This window comes from Pleurodeles waltl, chromosome 8 (assembly GCF_031143425.1).
Source record: "Pleurodeles waltl isolate 20211129_DDA chromosome 8, aPleWal1.hap1.20221129, whole genome shotgun sequence".
Lineage (NCBI taxonomy): Eukaryota > Metazoa > Chordata > Amphibia > Caudata > Salamandridae > Pleurodeles > Pleurodeles waltl.
In genome coordinates, this window is record NC_090447.1 from 1,291,361,874 (window position 1) to 1,291,381,049 (window position 19,176).

The window sequence follows — 19,176 nt, forward strand, 5'->3', positions numbered from 1 at the left end:
AGTGTAAATTATATTGTTGATAGGTTTATCCGTGATTGGCACATTTAGGCCCGTATTTATACTTTTTTTAGCGCCGCATTTGCGCCGCTTTTTGACGCAAAACGGCGCAAACCTACAAAATGCAATGGTATTTTGCAAGTTTGCGCCGTTTTTGCGTCAAAAAACGAAGCAAATGCGGCGCAAAAAAAGTATAAATACAGGCCTTAATTTTTTAGTAAGTCCCTAGTAAATTGCACTAGAGGTGCCAGGGCCTGTAAACCAAATGCTACTAGTGGACCTGCAGCACTGGTTGTGCCACCCACATAAGTAGCTCTGTAATCATGTCTCAGACCTGCCACTACAGTGTCTGTGTGTACAGTTTTGATTGTAAATTCGACTTGGCAAGTGTACCCACTTGCCAGGCCTAAACCTTCCCTCTTCTTACATGTCAGACACCCCTAAGGTAGGCCCTAGGTAGCCCCAAGGGCAGGGTGCAGTGTATGGTTAAGGTAGGACATATAGGTCCTCATTGCGACCTTGGCGGGTGGCTGAAGCCGCACGCCAAAATCGGACCGCCGGGCGGCCGCCAATGCGGCCGCACTCCCGCAGCGGCCATCAGGAGATCCCCGCCCAGGATCTCGGCCACAACACAGGAGCTGGCTCCAAATGGAGCCGACGGTGTTGCGGCCGTGCGGCGGGTGCAGTTGCACCCGTCGTGCTTTTCACTGTCTGCTATGCATGGGGCCGTGTCAGGGGGCCCCTGGACTGCACATGCCAGCTGTATCGCCAGCCTTTCCTGGCAGTTCAAACCACCAGGAAAAGGCTGGCGGTAGGGGGACTCGTAATCCCCTGGGCAGCGCTGCTAGCAGATTAAATCCGCCGGGACCAATGTGGTGGGCGGCGCCTTCGCCGCGGTTGTAATATTGTAGATTTCACAGCCAGCTTGCTGGTGGTGAAATCCACCACAACAACCCTGGCGGTCCAAGACCGCCAGGGTTGTAATGAGGGCCATAGTGATGTGTTTTATATGTCCTGACAGTGAAATATTGCTACATTTGTTTTTCACTGTTGCAAGGCCTGCCCCTCTCATAGGTTAACATAGGGGCTACCTTTAAATCTGATTATAGTGTAGATTCCGTTTGGGAGCAGATGGACATGTGGAGTTTGGGGTCTCTGAGCTCACAATTTAAAAATACATCTTTTAGTAAAGTTAATTTTAAGATTGTGAGTTTGAGAATTCCACTTTTAGAAAGTGAGCATTTTCTTGCTTATACCATTTCTGTGATTCTGCCTGTTTGTGGATTCCCTGTCTGGGTCAGTTTGACAGTTGGGATGGTTGCACCTCACACTAGACAGTGACACAAAAGGAGCTGGGGTGTAGTCTGCATTTCCTGATGAGCCATCTGTGCTAGGAGGGAGGGGAGGAGTGGTCACTTACACCTGAAAGGGCTGTGCCTGTCCTCACACAATGCAGTCTCCGACACCCTGTGGCCTGGCCAGGGCAAGGCAGGATTTCACATTCAAAAGAGACTTTACCTTGACGTAGGCCTACTTCACAGGAGAAACTGTGTATAAGAAGGGCACCCAAAACCACAGACTTTAGAACACTTCTAGAAACAAGAGGAACCTCTGCCTGGAGAAGAGCTGAAGAGCTGAGAAGTGCTACCCTGCCTGTGACTTTGCTTTGTGGAGCTATCCTGCAGTTGCTCCTTCAGCCTGAGTAAGAGGGCAAAGACTGGACTTTGTGTGCCTTCCATCTTGTGAAGACATCTCCAAGGGATTGATTTAGAGCTTGCCTCCTGTTGTTTGTCAGGGACAGCAAAGACTTCTCTCTGCCGGCACCTGGACTCTCTGGAGAGACTCCTTCTCTGACAAGTGGTGCCCTATCCAGTCCCTGGGCCCATGAAAGGAAAGCTGGTGGAAATCCAAGGAAATCGACTTCGGCTGACTTCGGGCCGCCGCCGCTGCTGAATCCGGTGACACCCCCTGCAACCGACTCCGTGATCTTTGCTGGAACGTGACGACCTTCGCTGGTCCCACGCCGCTGCAGCCCCGCTGAAGTCCGCGACTCCGTGGAAGTCGCCGCACCACGTCGTGACAGATACCGATCGAAGTGCGCGGATTCAACATTTGGCACAGACGCCGCGATCCCTGACTTCACGTATCGACTTGTTTTCACTCTTCACCAAAGGTACTGTACTTGGGGGTCTAAGCGACTCCGTGTCCGGCGCCGCTGGTGTCAGCTTATTGGGAACGACTCCGTCATGACGCCGTGTTAACACCTCATCGAAGCATTTTGTGTTTCTAAGTGCTATATTTGAGTTTCATTTTTTAAAATACATAACTTGACTTGTGTATGTCGGATCTTGTCGTTTTGGTCTTGTTTTGTTTAGATAAATATTTCCTATTTTTCTAAACCTGTGTTGTGTCTTTTTTAAGTGTTTTCATTAAGTTACTGTGTGTGTTGGTACAAATACTTTACACCTAGCACTCTGAAGTTAAGCCTACTGCTCTGCCAAGCTACCAAGCAGGGGTTAGCAGAGAATCATTCTCTTTTACCCTGACTAGAGTGAGGGTCCTTGCTTGAACAGGGGGTAACTTGACTGTCAACGAAAGACCCCATTTCTAACATACACCCTTACCATGTATGAGAAGAAACACCTCAGAAAATGCCTATTGAATCTTGCAATGCCCGGCCACCTTACAGTGCTTCATGGAAGATGTACTGAATACATTTTATAAAGTGTTGCTATTGTGTATGCTGAGGACATCCTTATTTATTCCAATTCAAAATCAAATGTTAAACACATGAAAGTGGTCCTCCCTGTACTGCTTTGACACAAGCTATAACGTACATCAAGCAAATGTAAATTTCAAATCACTAAGGTGGAGGTTCATTAGGTGGGTACACATCGATGGCAGTTTAGCACAATCTTGCGATTGCATTGTGGTAAACAGAGGTCATAAAATTATTTGCACTCAAATTTCTCAAGTTTCCACCATATAATATAAGTGCAACCAATGTTAGACATCTCTTTAAATGTGTTTCATACTAGGTGGCATTTGTCAGAAAAAAACTGTCATTTTAGGGAGTTTTAAGCACACTTTTTTCAGGGTTCTCTGCTAAAGAACCCCATCTAGTTCAAATGTTCCCCTATAGCTCTTCAGCCAATTTTGAAATTTGGCCCTCTCTCAAGGGTCACCCTAAACTTTTTGCCCTTCTCTTCCTCTTTTTCTGACCTTGTTTGTGTTGGCTTTAAGGTCTGAGCAGTTTACTGCTACTGACCAGTGCTAAAGCGCATGTTCTCCCCACCAAACATTGTAACATTGGTGTATACACAGATGGCGTATTTATTTGTAAGTCCCTTGTAAAGTGATATGCCTTCTACCCAGGGCCTGTAAATTAATGTCTACTAATGGGTCAAATATTGCAAGTAGTGCAGTACATATGTGTCTTTGCTTCCCATTTTCCTATTTGTACCTCCCTTCTCCGGCACACTGTGTTTCTTCTACTAGGTTAATCCTTACTGCAGGCCTCAAACGTTCCTAAAAAATACCCTAATAAAACAGTTGTATGAACGACAATAGGCAGATAGGAGATGTGATGCAATATTAGGTCAAATGCTGGCTGTAATCTTGGCAATCTAGTCTATCCCAGTATTCATTGCACCTCTTCCATGTTTATCCCTCCAATTCTATCATGTGTGCCCTTGCCAGCTTCCCTCTATAATGTATCTGCCATTCTTTCACACGTCTTGGTTTCCCTCTTGGCCACTTATGCCTTTTTTTTTCATTCTTCCTCGATTTTCTTAGTCAAGATCACCTTTATCAATCTTTCCCAGCTTTCCCTTCAATCTCTACTGCTATTTCTCACAGTTACATTCTTTTAGGCTTCCTTCCCACCTCCAGCTCTAAAATTCTCACAACATGTCAACCAAAAAATTTAAATACTGTCCTTGACATTTCTGGGTATGTCTGAACTCCTCTCATCACTTTCTCTAACCCTTAGTTCAGTCTGTCCCACTTCATCCTTTTACTACGTTTTCTCTCTTACAAACAAAAATATGCATCTAATATTGCTCTTACTTTTTTCTAAACAGCTGCAGTTTTCTTACTCTCAATCATGAAAATAATCCCCTTTCCATTATCCGTACCTATTTTACTGCCATTGCATTGTCTGCCAGTTTTCAATTCACCCATTTGTTGTCTCCTTCATTCGCACTTATTCTCCCACTTCCACCTCTTTCCTAATCTACCACCTCACCTTTTCCAGTTTCACTCTCAACTAAAGCTCTTCCCCTTGTTCTCTCGCAAGTTCTGCCTTCCTGTTTCCCTTGTTACCTTTCTTGTGTTTCTCTTTCATGATTTTCAAGTCCCTATATTGCCTCGTAGCTAATTTTGCTTTTTTGTATGCATCTCTCCTTTCTTTCATTTACCTGTCTTTTTCCCTTCCATTTTCATTCATTTTCCTTTTTCAGTCTTTATCACACATATCTCTTAATTATCTGACCCCATCATTCACTATTCCGTTCCACTTCATGTCTGCCTGAGTATTTTTCTGCTGCACCCTACTTTTGATTTTTTTACCTGCTCTGTCTCCCCCTTTTATCTTTTCTTTTCCTCCTTATTTTCATATTTCATGCTATATGCTCCCTTTCTTTGTTACTTTGTTTGTTTGTCTCTTTCTTTCTTTCTTTCTGTCTTCCAAATTAAAATAGGTAGCACTGTCTTTTTGTCTTATAAGGTATTATTTTTAGAAAGTGATGTGTGTATTTTTCAGTTACTTCAGAGCGCATTTACTTCTTGAGCAACTATTTGATAAAAAATCTCAATTAGGTTTGTATCACGGGTGCAGAGCAGTAGTTTCCCGAAATATTCACAACACTGCACTGCCAGAAAGGCATTCAGATAAATCGAAAAGTTCTTGAATTAGTGCAAGAACTGCAAACAGCATATGTTGGAAACAGGGAGAGGCAACCGTTGCTCAGTTTTTCCGACCTGTGTTGTCTGCAGTTGGGGCACAGGGAACAGTGTTTTCTTCGCCTTGCTTTCGAGTCGTGCGGTCTGCAGCTCACGTATTAACTCAAATTTCCATGTAACATGCATTAATGTCAACTAAAATTTCTATGTTAAATGTATTAATGTCCTAAAAACCGGTTAATGTCAATGTACAAGTTTATTACATGACCACTCGTTCTTATGCCTATTTAGGCACATATTACCTAACTTGCAGGCTATACTAGAGTAACAGTACAGCCCAAGAGTTCTTCATATTAACAAATGACCATTCAAATGCACTGAAAGTTAGAAACACCCCTATCCTACAGTATCAATCGAAAATATGAAGGTGTAATGAATGCATTTAATTGATTATAGTCAGAAAAATAACTAGTCCTTGCACGCTGGAAGTGTGCCCATTCTAAGCCAACTCAGTTTGAGCCAGTGCGGTATTTTGTGCATTCTTAAGCTAATGTGCTTGAAGTTTGACTAGACCAACTCATCCTTTACCTTTCTGAAGTTGCTAAAATGATTCCTAATACCACTAAGTTACTTAGTTAAAGCAACACATGTTCAAAAGCACACACAGAGAATTCAGTTTGTGGCACAGGATGTAAATACAAAATGGAATGCATTTTCAAATATCTTCTATTTAAATTACATTGCATGTTTTTGATCAGTTCATACATCAATCGCAGCACCGAACTCTATATTATTAATGCTTTATGATTTAATGGAAGATATTCATTTTGTCAGTGGTTTCTCATTTGAATAAAGTGTCTACCCTAGGTTTATGATTGCAATTCACCTATAATAATTAAGATGAATATATTCGTAATGACATACAGTGATTACCTGGGGCAGAACTTACATTAATGTAGTTTAATTAGATCATTTAGGCGCCAACAACGTCTCTTTACAAATGAAATAATCCAATTACAAAGAATTGTATTTCTAGTTCTGTGCAATATTATACACTTCAATGCTCATATACATATTAGAAGAATAACCTTTCTTTTTCTGGAGTTCATATTTTCTGTAATTTGGTAAATGTGATTTCAGTAGGAATGGTTGAAACTCTCCTCCAGATGGGTGAAATATACTCAGAAGGCAGAGGATGGGTTAATGAAAAGGAACCAAATGTAAAGCATAGTTTTATGCTGAATATTTAGATGTGGCTATGGGCCAGATGTATGAAAATATTTTGCACTCACAAACGGTGCGAATCGGTAAATTCGGCCATTTGCGAGTGCAAAATAGTGGTCTGCAATGCATGAAAGGCATTCGCAGACCAAAAGGAAGAAATCACTAAAATTGCGATTTCTAGCGTTGCGACCTGGATTTTGCAAATCGCAATTTGCGATTCACAAAATCCAGGTCACAAGGCAATGCTGCAAAAAATCGCAAATGGCGATTTTTCGCAGAATGGCATTTTGCACATGCAAAATTTAAACTGCTTTTTTAAATTCAACATGTAAAGCACACATGCCCTTTTGGCATGTGTGTACCTTACATGTTGCTAAAAATGATTTTGGGGTGCAGCAGAGGGGGCCTTAGGCCCCCAGCACCCTGGCCTTTTGCATTTCCAAAATTACGATTTCTGGTTCAGAAATCGCAATTTTGGAAATGCAAAAAATTCGCAGCTATGGGCCAACAGGCCTATAGCTGCGAATGGGGCCGGTATCGCAATTTGCGATTCGGTAATAGCATTTGCGATTTTTAAGAAATCGCTATTACCGAATCGCAAATGTGATACATGGCACTTTGCGAGTCGGTAATAGCGATTTCTTAAAAATCGCTATTACCGAATCGCAAAGGGCCGTGATGATACATCTGGCCCTATATCCTGTGTCTGTACCTCACATTAGGAGTAGAGGTAATCAAAGATAAATGTCAGGTATCATGTAAATTCAAAGGGCCCCATTCAACAAAAAAATAGATAAAAGTGTGGTCGGAGAATTTAGATCTCTATCTGACACTACTTTTATGTTTTTTTTTGCTGTTCACAAAAATTTTCAGAAGTAGGCCTAGAAATTTGTGTCATGTGCAGGTTTCGAATCATGCTGCTGGGTATGTCATATGACTATTTCTGGAGGCTTCTATTCTTGCTACATAGTGTAGAAGCCCTCACAGGTGAAATGGAGCATCCTGTTCAAATGCTCATTTTTGTATCTTTAAAGAAACATATTTTTCCTTCTAGAGAAAGATCTACCCCTGGCAACTTTGAGGTGCTCAGTTCCCCATGCCCATCCTGGAAGGAATATTTATCCAGTTCTAGGCTGGAGTGAAGCTCTGACTTCTTACACAGTGGAAAGGGGTTGGGAGAATGTTAGAAGTATCCACAAATGTACATGTTTCATGGCTTCCAAGGCATACCACGCCTTGGCACTGACTTCACACCCCTTGTGTGGGATCTAGTACAGCAAATTTCTCTGCATTCCTGGAAGAGAATCCAATCCAATGCAAGTACACCCACCAGGAATTCCTGGTAAGTGTAACCAAGCATTGGCCAAGCCAATAGGCCTCGCCTGTACAAAAATTATTGGCTTTGGCAATGTGTTTTGCCATGTTGAACACTAGTGTAGCTGCCTTTCAGCGTGGTTAAAAGCTAGTGGCATAGAGTGTCAGAATGGAGTGGGGGAGTAGAGTGTTGTAGAGTGGATTTGTTGGAATGTCGTAGAGTGGATTAGGAGGTGTAAAGTGTTGTAGAGGGGAATAGAGTTCAGTGGTTCAGTGGCAGAGAGTGTCATAGAGTGGAGTGGGGTGGAATAGGGTGGAGTGGATAGAGGTAGTGTGGTGGATTGGATTGGAGTAGAATGCAGTGGATTGGCTTGGGGTAGAGTGGGGTGGATTGCATTGGATTGGAGTGGGGTGGATTGAAATGGGGTGAGGTGGATGGGGTTGGGATGGATTCAAGTGCAGTGGATTAGATGGGATTGGGGAGGTTGGTTTAGATTGCAGTGATAGGGCTGGGGTGGGGTGGACTGGATTGAGGTGGATTGGGTTGGAGTGCAGTGTATTCTATTGGACTGGAGTTGAATGGATTAGATTGTACTTGGGTGGATGGATTAGATTGGAGTGGGGTGGATTGGAATGGGTTGGATGGCTTGGAGTGGGGTGGGCTGGATGCATTGGAGTGAAGTGGACTGTACCGGGAAGCAGTGGGGTGTATTGGACTGGGATAGAATGGGTGGATTGGAGCAGAGTGTGGTGGATTGGAGTCAGTGGGGTATATTAGAATGGGATGGAGTGGGGTGGATTGGAGTCAAGTGGGGGGGACTGAAATGTGGTGGGGTGGATTGGATTGGGGTGAGGTGGGCTGCAGTTGGATGGATTGGAGTGGGGTGGGTTGGATTGGATTAGGGTGGGGTTGGATTGGGGTGGATTGGGGTGTGGTGGGGTGGATGGATTGGACTGGAGTGTGGTGGACTGAACTGGGATGGAATGGATTGGGGTAGAGTATGGTGGATTGGAGTGGGGTGGATTGGATTGGAGTGGAGTTGGGTTGGGTGGATTGGTGTGGGGTTGACTGGATTGAAATGGGGTGGCCTGAAGGGGGTGGACTGGAATGGGGTGGGGTAGGTTAAATTGACGTGTATTGGAATGGGGTGGATTGCACTGAGGTGAGGTGGACTGGATTGGTGTGGGGTGAATTAGACTGGAGTGGGGTAGACTGGAGTGGGGTAGACCAGAGTGGGGTGGATCAGATTGGGGTGTTTTTAATTCTAGGGTGAAGTTGAGTGGATTTGGAGTGAGGTGGGTTGGATTGAGTTGGGTAGTTTGGATTGAGTGGGGTGGTCTGGATTGAGTGGCGTGGATTAGGGTGGGGTGGACTGGATTAAGTGTGGTGGATTGGATTGGGGTAGATTTGATTGGGAAGGGGTATATTGGATTGGCGTGGGTTTGATTGGAGTGGGGTGGATTGGATTGGGACGGGGTGATGTGAGGTTGAGGTGGGTGGATTGAATTAGGATAGGGTGGATTGGATTGGGTAGGGGTGGATTAGAATGGATTGGAATGCAGTGGACCGGACTGGAGTGGTATGAATTGGATTGGAGTGGATTTGAGTGGGATGGACTGGAGTGGGGTGGATTGAAGTGGGGTGGATTGATTGGAGAGGGGTGTACTAGATTGAGATGGGGTAGGTTAAGGTGGTTTGGAGCAGGGTGGATTGGACTGGAGTAGAGAGGAATAATGTGGACTGGATTGGACTGGAGTGGGGTATATGAAAGTGGATCGTATTGGGAAGGGGTGGATTGGATTGGCGTGAGGTGGATTGGATGGTGGTGGACTTGACTGAAGTGGTTGGATTGAACTGGATTGGAGTGGAGTGGGGTGGACCAGACTGGAATGGGGTGGATTGGACTGGAGTTGGGTGGATTGGACTGGAGTAATTTGGGGTGGGGTGGATTGGATTGGGGTGAGGCGTATTGGATTGGTGTGGGGTGGACTGGATTGTAGTGGGGTAGATTATGGTGGGTTTGAGTGGTCTGAATTGGAATGAAGTGGGTAGATTGGATTGGGGCGAGGTGGACTGGAGTGGGGCAAGTTGTTTTTGATTGGAGTGGGCTGTTTCAGATTGGAGTGGGGCAAGATGTTTTGTATTAAAGTGGAACAGATTGAAATGGGCAGAATGAAATGTATTGGAGTGTGGCAGGATGTTTCGGATTGAGGTGGGGCAGATTGTTATGGATCGGAGAAGGGCAGATTGGAGTAGGGCAAATTGTTTTGCATTGGAGTGGGGCAGATTGTTTTTGATTGGAGTGGGGCAGATTTTTGGGGGTTAGAATGGGGCAGACTGGAGAGGGGAGGGACATATTGTTTTGGATTGGAGTGGGGCAGACTGGAATGAGGCTGATTGTTTTGGATTGGAGTGGGACAGATTGTATTGGAGTCAATGTGAGTGGGGTGGATTGCAGTGGGGTGGATTTGGTTGGTGTGGGTTGGTTTGGATGGGAGTGGGGTGGATTGGATGGGCGTGAGGTGGATTGGAGTGGGGTGAATTGGGAATGAGTGGGGTAGATTGGATTGGGTTGGAGTGGGGTGTATTGTTTTAGTTTGGAGTTGGGCAGATTTGTTTGGATTAGAGTGGGGCAGACTGGAGTAGGGCAAATTAGAGTGGGGCTAATTTGTGTGGGACAGATTGTTTTGGAACAAAGTGGGGCAGATTGGAGTAGGGCAGATTGGAGTGGGGCAGATTGTTTTGGAGTTAAGTGGGTCAGATGGGAGTGAGGTGGACTGGAGTGGGGCAGATTGTTTTGAATTGGAGTGGGGCAGGCTGATTTGGATTGCAGTGGGGCAGATTGTTTTTAGATTGATGTGCAGCTGTCAGGGAGCCCAGATCCTTGGGGCCTACGCACGTTCCCAACATGTCCACCACCAGACAGCTCAAAGCTCCAATAGAAATACCACAGAGCCTTAGAGAGTCCAAGTGGGGGAAACGGGATTAGGTAGGGAACAGCTGGGAAGGAGACCTGTAGGAAGCAAGAGGTTAAACAACACAATGTCAAGATATAATCAAATTGACTTTCAATAGACTATGGTTCTAAGAGTTCTCATACTGTAATCACGGATAACCTAAGAAATGACTATATCTAGACCTCGATAAATCTAGGTACCTGGAAATAAATCAAGAATAGGTTAATACAATGTTTCATATGAGCTTTTCATGAAATATCACATACTGTCTAGAATACAAGAACCTTCTAGAATAATGTTTCAGGATAAACATTTAATTTTTACATGAGGACAAAGGCTATCTGAAACATTCCCTGAAAACAACAGGAACTGTACTAGGAACTTAATATGCACAAACAATGTCGCACTTTGAATTAAGCATCTTCACAGAAAATCCAAAAGCTCAGGATAAATGTGTGCACCTCAACAAACACAACACACCAAAGCTTTCAATGCCATGAAATGATCGCGCACACTGTCGAACTAAGAGCCAAGCGCACACTGTTGCTGATTCAAACAAGAATATGTAAATGCCATGAAATGATCGCGCACACTGTTGCCGATCTGAATGCCAAGGTTTACATGAGAGAAATGAATCTCGCACACTGCTGATTCGAACAAGAATATGCAAATGCTATGAAATGATCGCGCACACTGCTGCCTATCTGAACGTCAAGGTTTACATGAGAGAAATGAATCGCGCACACTGCTGATTCTAACAAGAATATGCAAATGTCATGAAATTATTGCGCACACTGTTGCCGATCTGAATGCCAAGGTTTACATGAGAGCAATGAATCGCGCACTCTGCTGATTCGAACAAGAATATGCAAATGCCATGAAATTATCGCGCACACTGTTGCTGATCTGAATGCCAAGGTTTACATGAGAGCAATGAATCGTGCACTCTGCTGATTCGAACAAGAATATGCAAATGCCATGAAATGATCGCGCACACTGTTGCCGATCTGAACGTCAAGGTTTACATGCTGGGAATGAATCGCGCACACTGCCGATTCGAACAAGAATATGCAAATTCCATGAAATGATCGCGCACACTGTTGCCAATCTGAACGCCAAGGTTTACATGCTAGGAATGAATCCCTCACACTGCTGATTCGAACAAGAATATGCAAATGCCATGAAATGTTCGCGCACAATGTTGCCGATCTGAACGTCAAGGTTTACATGCTAGGAATGAATTGCGCACACTGCCGATTCGAACAAGAATATGCAAATGCCAGGAAATGATCGCGCACACTGTTGCCGATCTGAATGCCAAGGTTTACATGAGGGCAGTGAATCGCGCACTCTACCTATTGAACAAGAATATGTAAATGCCATGAAATGATCGTGCACACTGTTGCCGATCTGAATGCCAAGGTTTACATGAGAGAAATGAATCTCGCACACTGCTGATTCGAACAAGAATTTACAAATGCTATGAAATGATCGCGCACACTGCTGCCTATCTGAACGTCAAGGTTTACATGAGAGAAATGAATCGCGCACACTGCTGATTCTAACAAGAATATGCAAATGTCATGAAATTATTGCGCACACTGTTGCCGATCTGAATGCCAAGGTTTACATGAGAGCAATGAATCGCGCACTCTGCTGATTCGAACAAGAATATGCAAATGCCATGAAATTATCGCGCACACTGTTGCTGATCTGAATGCCAAGGTTTACATGAGAGCAATGAATCGTGCACTCTGCTGATTCGAACAAGAATATGCAAATGCCATGAAATGATCGCGCACACTGTTGCCAATCTGAATGTCAAGGTTTACATGCTGGGAATGAATCGCGCACACTGCCGATTTGAACAAGGATATGCAAATTCCATAAAATGATCGCGCACACTGTTGCCAATCTGAACGTCAAGGTTTACATGCTAGGAATGAATCCCTCACACTGCTGATTCGAACAAGAATATGCAAATGCCATGAAATGTTCGCGCACAATGTTGCCGATCTGAACGTCAAGGTTTACATGCTAGGAATGAATCCCGCACACTGCCGATTCGAACAAGAATATGCAAATGCCATGAAATGTTCGCGCACAATGTTGCCGATCTGAACATCAAGGTTTACATGCTAGGAATGAATTGCGCACACTGCCGATTCGAACAAGAATATGCAAATGCCAGGAAATGATCACGCACACTGTTGCCGATCTGAATGCCAAGGTTTACATGAGGGCAGTGAATCGCACACTCTACCTATTGAACAAGAATATGCAAATGCCATGAAATGATCGCGCACACTGTTGCCGATCTGAATGCCAAGGTTTACATGAGAGCAATGAATCACGCACTCTGCTGATTCGAACAAGAATATGCAAATGCCATGAAATTATTGCGCACACTGTTCCCGATCTGAGTGCCAAAGTTTACATGAGAGCAATGAATTGCACACTCTGCCGATTCGAACAAGAATATGCAAATGTCATGAAATGATTGCGCACACTGTTGCCGATCTGAACGTCCAGGTTTAGATGCTGGGAATGAATCACACACACTGCCGATTCGAACAAGAATATGCAAATGCCAGGAAATGATCGCGCACACTGTTGCCGATCTGAACGTCAAGGTTTACATGATGGGAATGAATCGCGCACACTGCTGATTCAAACAAGAATATGTAAATGCCAGGAAATGATTGCGCACACTGTTGCCGATCTGAACGTCAAGGTTTACATGCTCAGAATGAATCGCGCACACTGCCGATTCGAACAAGAATATGCAAATGTCATGAACTGATCACGCACACTGTTGCCAATCTGAATGCCAAGGTTTACATGAGAGCAATGAATCGCGCACTCTGCTGATTCAAATAAGAATATGGAAATGCCATGAAATTATCGCACACACTGTTGCTGATCTGAATGGCAAGGTTTACATGAGAGCAATGAATCGCGCACTCTGCCGATTCGAACAAGAATATGCAAATGCATGAAATGATTGCGCACACTGTTGCCGATCTGAACGTCAAGGTTTACATGCTGGGAATGAATCGCACACACTGCTGATTCGAACAAGAATATGCAAATGCCATGAAATGATCACGCACACTGTTGCCAATCTGAATGTCAAGGTTTACATGCTAGGAATGAATCCCCACACTGCTGATTCGAACAAGAATGTGCAAATGCCATGAAATGATCGCCCACACTGAAAGTTTCACAACTAGGCCCAAAACTCGAAAGTCTTTGAGAACGGGGTCGGGGGCACAGCCTGACCTCCTCCTTACCGCCCTGCTCAAGGATCACCAATATAATGAGGGCAGGCCTGGAACATCAACATAGGCCTCCGGAACAGGAGCTCAGGAAGTTGCTGCTGCTCTGCAGCGGGACCTCTGAATAGTGAGCACGTGGAGCTGGGCTGGCTCCCTTATATAGAGTCTGGCCCAGCCCACAAACCACGCCCAGTCATGCTGAAGGGAAAGCTTCTAGAAGATCCTAGAAAGGGACCACACCCTAACACACTCAGTAAGCCTGCAGCAATACCTTGCAAATTAACAGTTATTGCAAACATCATTAATAGTGTTTTTCAAGGTTAAACTCTGCAATGCAAAAGGTTAACATACTGGATATTAACACAATGCATGAATTATGCTCCTGCATAAAGACTGGGTTTTTGCATTTTTGTCACCCATAGAGCGCGCACTGTCCTGATGTTGACAGCAGCAGATTTCAGTGGGGCAGATTGCTTTGAATTGGGGCAGATTGGAGTGGGTCAGATTGTTTTAGATTGGAGGGGGCAGATTGGAGTGGGATAGATGGGAGTGCGGGATACTGTTTTGAATTGGAGTGGGGCATATCGTTTTGGATTGGAGTGGTGCAGATTGTTTTGGATTTGAGTGGGCGACTTGGAGTGGGACAGATGAAATTGGAGTGGATTAAGAGGATTGGGGTGGGATGAAGTGGATTAGATTGGAGTGGGTAGATTGGATTGGAGTGATGTGGATTGGTGTGGGGAAAAGTGGGGTGGATTGTACTGGACATATTGTATTGGAGGGGATTGCAGTGGGTGGATTGGGGTGTGTTGTACAATTACGTGTGAAAGCATAATTTCCGGAATTACACATAATGAGGAAACAACGTTGCTTCACAATATTTCAAACAAGTTAATTGTTATCTTTTGAGTGTGAGTACCCACAAACAAAAGCAAAAGAAAAAAGTGAGAAAAGATGACTTGACAAAATAAAAAAAGGTGAGCTTTAAAAAATAAAACTTTGCTATTTTGTTTGCCCTACTGGGCACATTTTTGACAGTCACAAGCCTTCTGTTTGCAAGGCACTAGAAATTAAAAAGAACCAAATAGTACCTTGATCATGTCGAGAGCAGCAGACGGGCACTAATTACGTTGAATCAATCAGTGCTTGGTCCCTGCACCGCAGGGGGGAACTGAAATGATGCCAGCCTGAAGTAGACGAATTACGAGGCTGTAGAGTTGATGGCAAGTTAACAAATGGTAAGCGACAGGCAGGCTCCAAGCCCTTTACTATATACAACAGAGTCTCAAATGGGAGACACATGCGCTAGAGCATGCACTCTCAGGCTCGACCCTGGAAAGGTATTGACTGTAAACTTACATTTACAACAAAAAATACTTTCTTTAATAGATCACAAGTGTGTTAAATATGATTGTGCATACTCTAAAAAGCCATGAAATGCAGATCGTGCAGTGATACTTTTAATCAAATATATTTTTTTTAAATCTATTTCATGCATCAGTATAGGGAGGGTGAAGAATGTCACTTGGTCTAGAGGCAAAGTTGCAGAAAAAGAGAGACTAGTTTTGCCTTTGGATAAGGAGGTGATGAAGTTGCATGCAAACGATCTATGTAGGTGATCCGCCGTCCATCTGCCCCTAATAGTGGCCATCCTTCTTGAGGTATAGTCAAGCACCTTGAAATAAGGTTTTTAACCTAGGTTTCGAGACGGAGAGCGAGTTTTCACTATTTCCCCACATTAAACGTATTATTCCCCCATGAATTCTCCTCTTCAGAGTACTAAAGCAAGTACTTCTCATACTCGCCTGCGAATATGAGTATGGTTTTCCAGGCAGTCCTTTGGCAGGTTGCTCTGGTTTTTGGTGGACAGCAGAGTAAAACTGAAAAGTCTCTGTATTTTTATAAGGCCCTAAAAGATCCAGATTCTGCATTCCTGGATCCGAGCTCAAGCCCTGTACTTTTACTTCGGCTTGAAAGGAGTGATCATTCCCGGATGAGTGGCTGCGCCGTCTCTGTAGTCCCTGAGAAGCTGGTGAACGCTTTACCTATATCAGTTGGACAAGCTCCTACCACCCATTCTTCGGAAAGCAGGTGAAAAAGTGGTTGTTTCCTAAATACGTCCTAGTTCACTGCCCTTCTCGTGAAGCACTTTCACTCCTTTATTATGCAAGAGTGTCTATTTTTGTACGAGTGCCCTTAATACATTTGAAATCTATCCTTCAAATCATTTGAATAGGTGGTGTCCCTGATAAACCAACTTTGAAATCATTTCACAGTCGACTTGAGCCTGTGAAATATCTATATTTTGTTCAAGTTTGCAAGATTCACAGTGGGAGAGGAAAACCCATCATGTGCGTAGTTGCTTTTGTGTCATACATGTGCAATTTACATCACATGCCAGTTTTAGAAATAGTCGTGAAAAAATGGATGGGCACGGAGTTCATTGTTTTTTTCGAGGGAGTGTCCCAGAAACGCCTCAAAGAGGGGATACAAAATAATGGTCCGTACCCAGATAGCAAATTGTAACGAATATTTGGTGATCGAAAAAACTGAGTAAATGACTTGCTCAGTTTCGGGCTGTTGAAACGTATACCTCTCAAGACAGAGGCCCAGACCAGCAGCAAAAGCATCCTATCAGGAAAGATTGTCGGGATAGCTGCCTGCCGCAGCTGTGTTCCAGGGTTGGTGGGCCAGGAAACAATGAGATGAAGGACAAACCTATTCCCCCCACGGGTCACACTCCAGGTCACGTCCCCCTGTAATCCTAGACCTAATGATGAAGCGGGAAGGTGGGAACCCTTTACCGAGCGGCCAATTTATCATGCACTCTCTTCCATGCTACGTCATGCGTTTCCTCCTAATTTGGACCATATCTGGCAGGCTTAAGCAAGCAGGTGCAATACTTTCACCAGGTGCTGCAATGCATCATATGATAAGCATTAGCATGTTGGACATAACATAAATCATATGAATTTAATTGTTCGGGTGCAACACCGTTGATCATCCAAGGTTGCGTCTCCTTTGCCCTAGCTTCTGGTACATGTGCCCACTTGGTACCTAGCACTTTCCTTTCAATACTTTTTGATCTGGAAATGGCCTCACGCTCATATACAAGTACTAAACGAATTCTCCTGAAAATATCGTCAAATTGATGGTGAATGTAAAACGTTATGAAATTAATGTTATATTTCGGTAGAACCATGGCAGGCAACACATTTACACCATCTCTATTCATTTACCCGGCAACCTTTGGTGCTGACAAACACTAAGGTTACCACTTTTCTCAAAAATAAAGTTAGATTTCAGAATCTAGGGAGTCATGTACTAAGCTTCCAAATAAGAAATTGTAAATTGTGACTAATATTGATTCGCAATTTGTTATTTCGTATTTGGAATATAGTAACATGGAATTTGCACACCGACTTCTACCTATTGCGCTGGTATTTGTTGTTAATCTACCTATGTACTAATCGATGGCTTCACAAAATACTACATTACAGTAGATCACAAATCAACCTGTCTCATCAATATTCACGAGGTCGTTCGTAAATTGCGGCCCACTAAGATTGGCTCTAATCACAGGGATGGTGGCCTGTTAGAGCAAAGCAGAGCCTCGTGACTGTGATTGGCTTTACACAAAGCAATCTTTTGTTTTTATTTAGAATCCAGACCGTTTTCCTTAAAGGAAAAAAAGGTAAAGTTACACAAATCTTTTCTAGGAGCCAGCAGTGGGCCCATGGTCCACTGCTGACAATTAAAAAACATTTTTGTCAGCATTTCCAAAAGGAAAGGAGTCCCGTCCAAACACCTTCCAGTATGTGAATGGCTTACCACCTCTTTTGAATTTGTAGTAAAATATTAATGTTTTGCGACCAGATTTCAATCACAAAACATTAATATATACCATAAGGAATCAATATATGGAAGGGACTCCACCCCTTCCAAAATTTCTAATGATTTCCTAATTCTATTTAATGATTCATAAAACCTTTCCCAAGTCATTAAATGGGTTTTGTATATTTAAATAATGGTTTTGACATTCACAAACCCTCTGATTTAACAAATCAGAAGGTGTAAAAACCCTAAAATCCTCGTACATGACCCCCATAGTTTTGAATAGGTGTGCTTCTTCCATCATGACCAGCAGGTGACGATGCTATGTTATGTTACGTGCAGTTCTTAGAGTGCACATCTCACCCAGGAGAGTATCCTCGGTCTTCTAAGGAGGGGGTTACTTGACACCCTGCCTGGGTCCTATGTGAAGAGCCAACTTTTCAGGTTCTTCCTGAATTTTAGAACTGAGTTTGGGGTGCTTCTGTAAAGGGTGAGTACATTCCAGGCTCTAGGAGCCAGGTGCCGAAGACAGTGGCAAGCAGGAGGTTTGTGGAGTGCAGGTATCTGGTGGGAGGTGTGGAGGTTGATGTGGTTGCTAAGTGTGGTGGGGCCTAAATTGTGTAGTGCTTTCTAAGAGTGAATGAGTAATCTGAATTGTGCATGTTTGTCTAGGGGGGGGGGGCAGTGGTAGATTCTGAGATGGGGGAGATGTCAGTGCATGCACAGAGGTTGAGTATGAGTCTAGCTGCTGTACTCTGAATGGTCTGGAACTGTTTGGTGGTCTGGGCAGAGATTCTGACAAAGAGAATGTTTCCGTAGTCGAACTTACTGGTGATAAGTGCTTGGGTGATTGTACAGCAGGGTCAAGAGGAATCCACCTGAAGGTTTCGCTGAGAATCTAGAGGGTGTGGAATAAGGGTTAGGTGCTCAAATTAGCTTTACTGACCATTGATAGTTTGTTATCGACCATGATTCCCAGTTTCCTGGTTTAGCAGGATGGAGTAGGAGAGGGGCCAAGTTCTGATGGCCACCAGGCTGAGGACCGTTAAGGCAGGTCTTTCATGATGAGTATTATCTCAGTCTTGTTTGAGTTCAGTTTGAGGCAGGTAAACTTGAGGCAGTTGAACTTCATTCAAAGAGCGACTTCTGAAATGCACTCATTGAACTTTGCTTGGGCATTGGTGGTGCCCTTGGAAAGGGAGAGGATGAGTTGTGTGTTGTTGGCATATGAGATGATGCTGATTCCTAAGGTTTACACACTGTTGGTGAGTGGGACCATGTAGATAATGAACAGCGTGGGGCTGAGTGATGGTCCCTGGGGACTCTGCAGATCAGCTAGGTCGATTCAGCGGTGTAGGGAAATATGTTGACTTTCTGCATGCATCATGTGAGGAAGGAGCTTATCGACTGAAGGGCTGTTCCACAAATTCCTAAGTGGTGGCAGTGTTGGACGAGGATCAGGTGGGAGGTGAAACTGAAGGCCGCAAAGTCAAGGGGGAAGAAAGGCTCCAGTGCTGTCTTGGCCCATTATGATTATGCCATTAGTTGCGGTGATGGGGATGGTTTCAGTGCTGTGATTAGATTTGAAGCCTGACTGGGCTAGGTCCAGGAGGTGGCTGTCATCCAGGAGGTTGGCTAGTTTCTTGTTGATCCGTTTCTCTGAAACCTT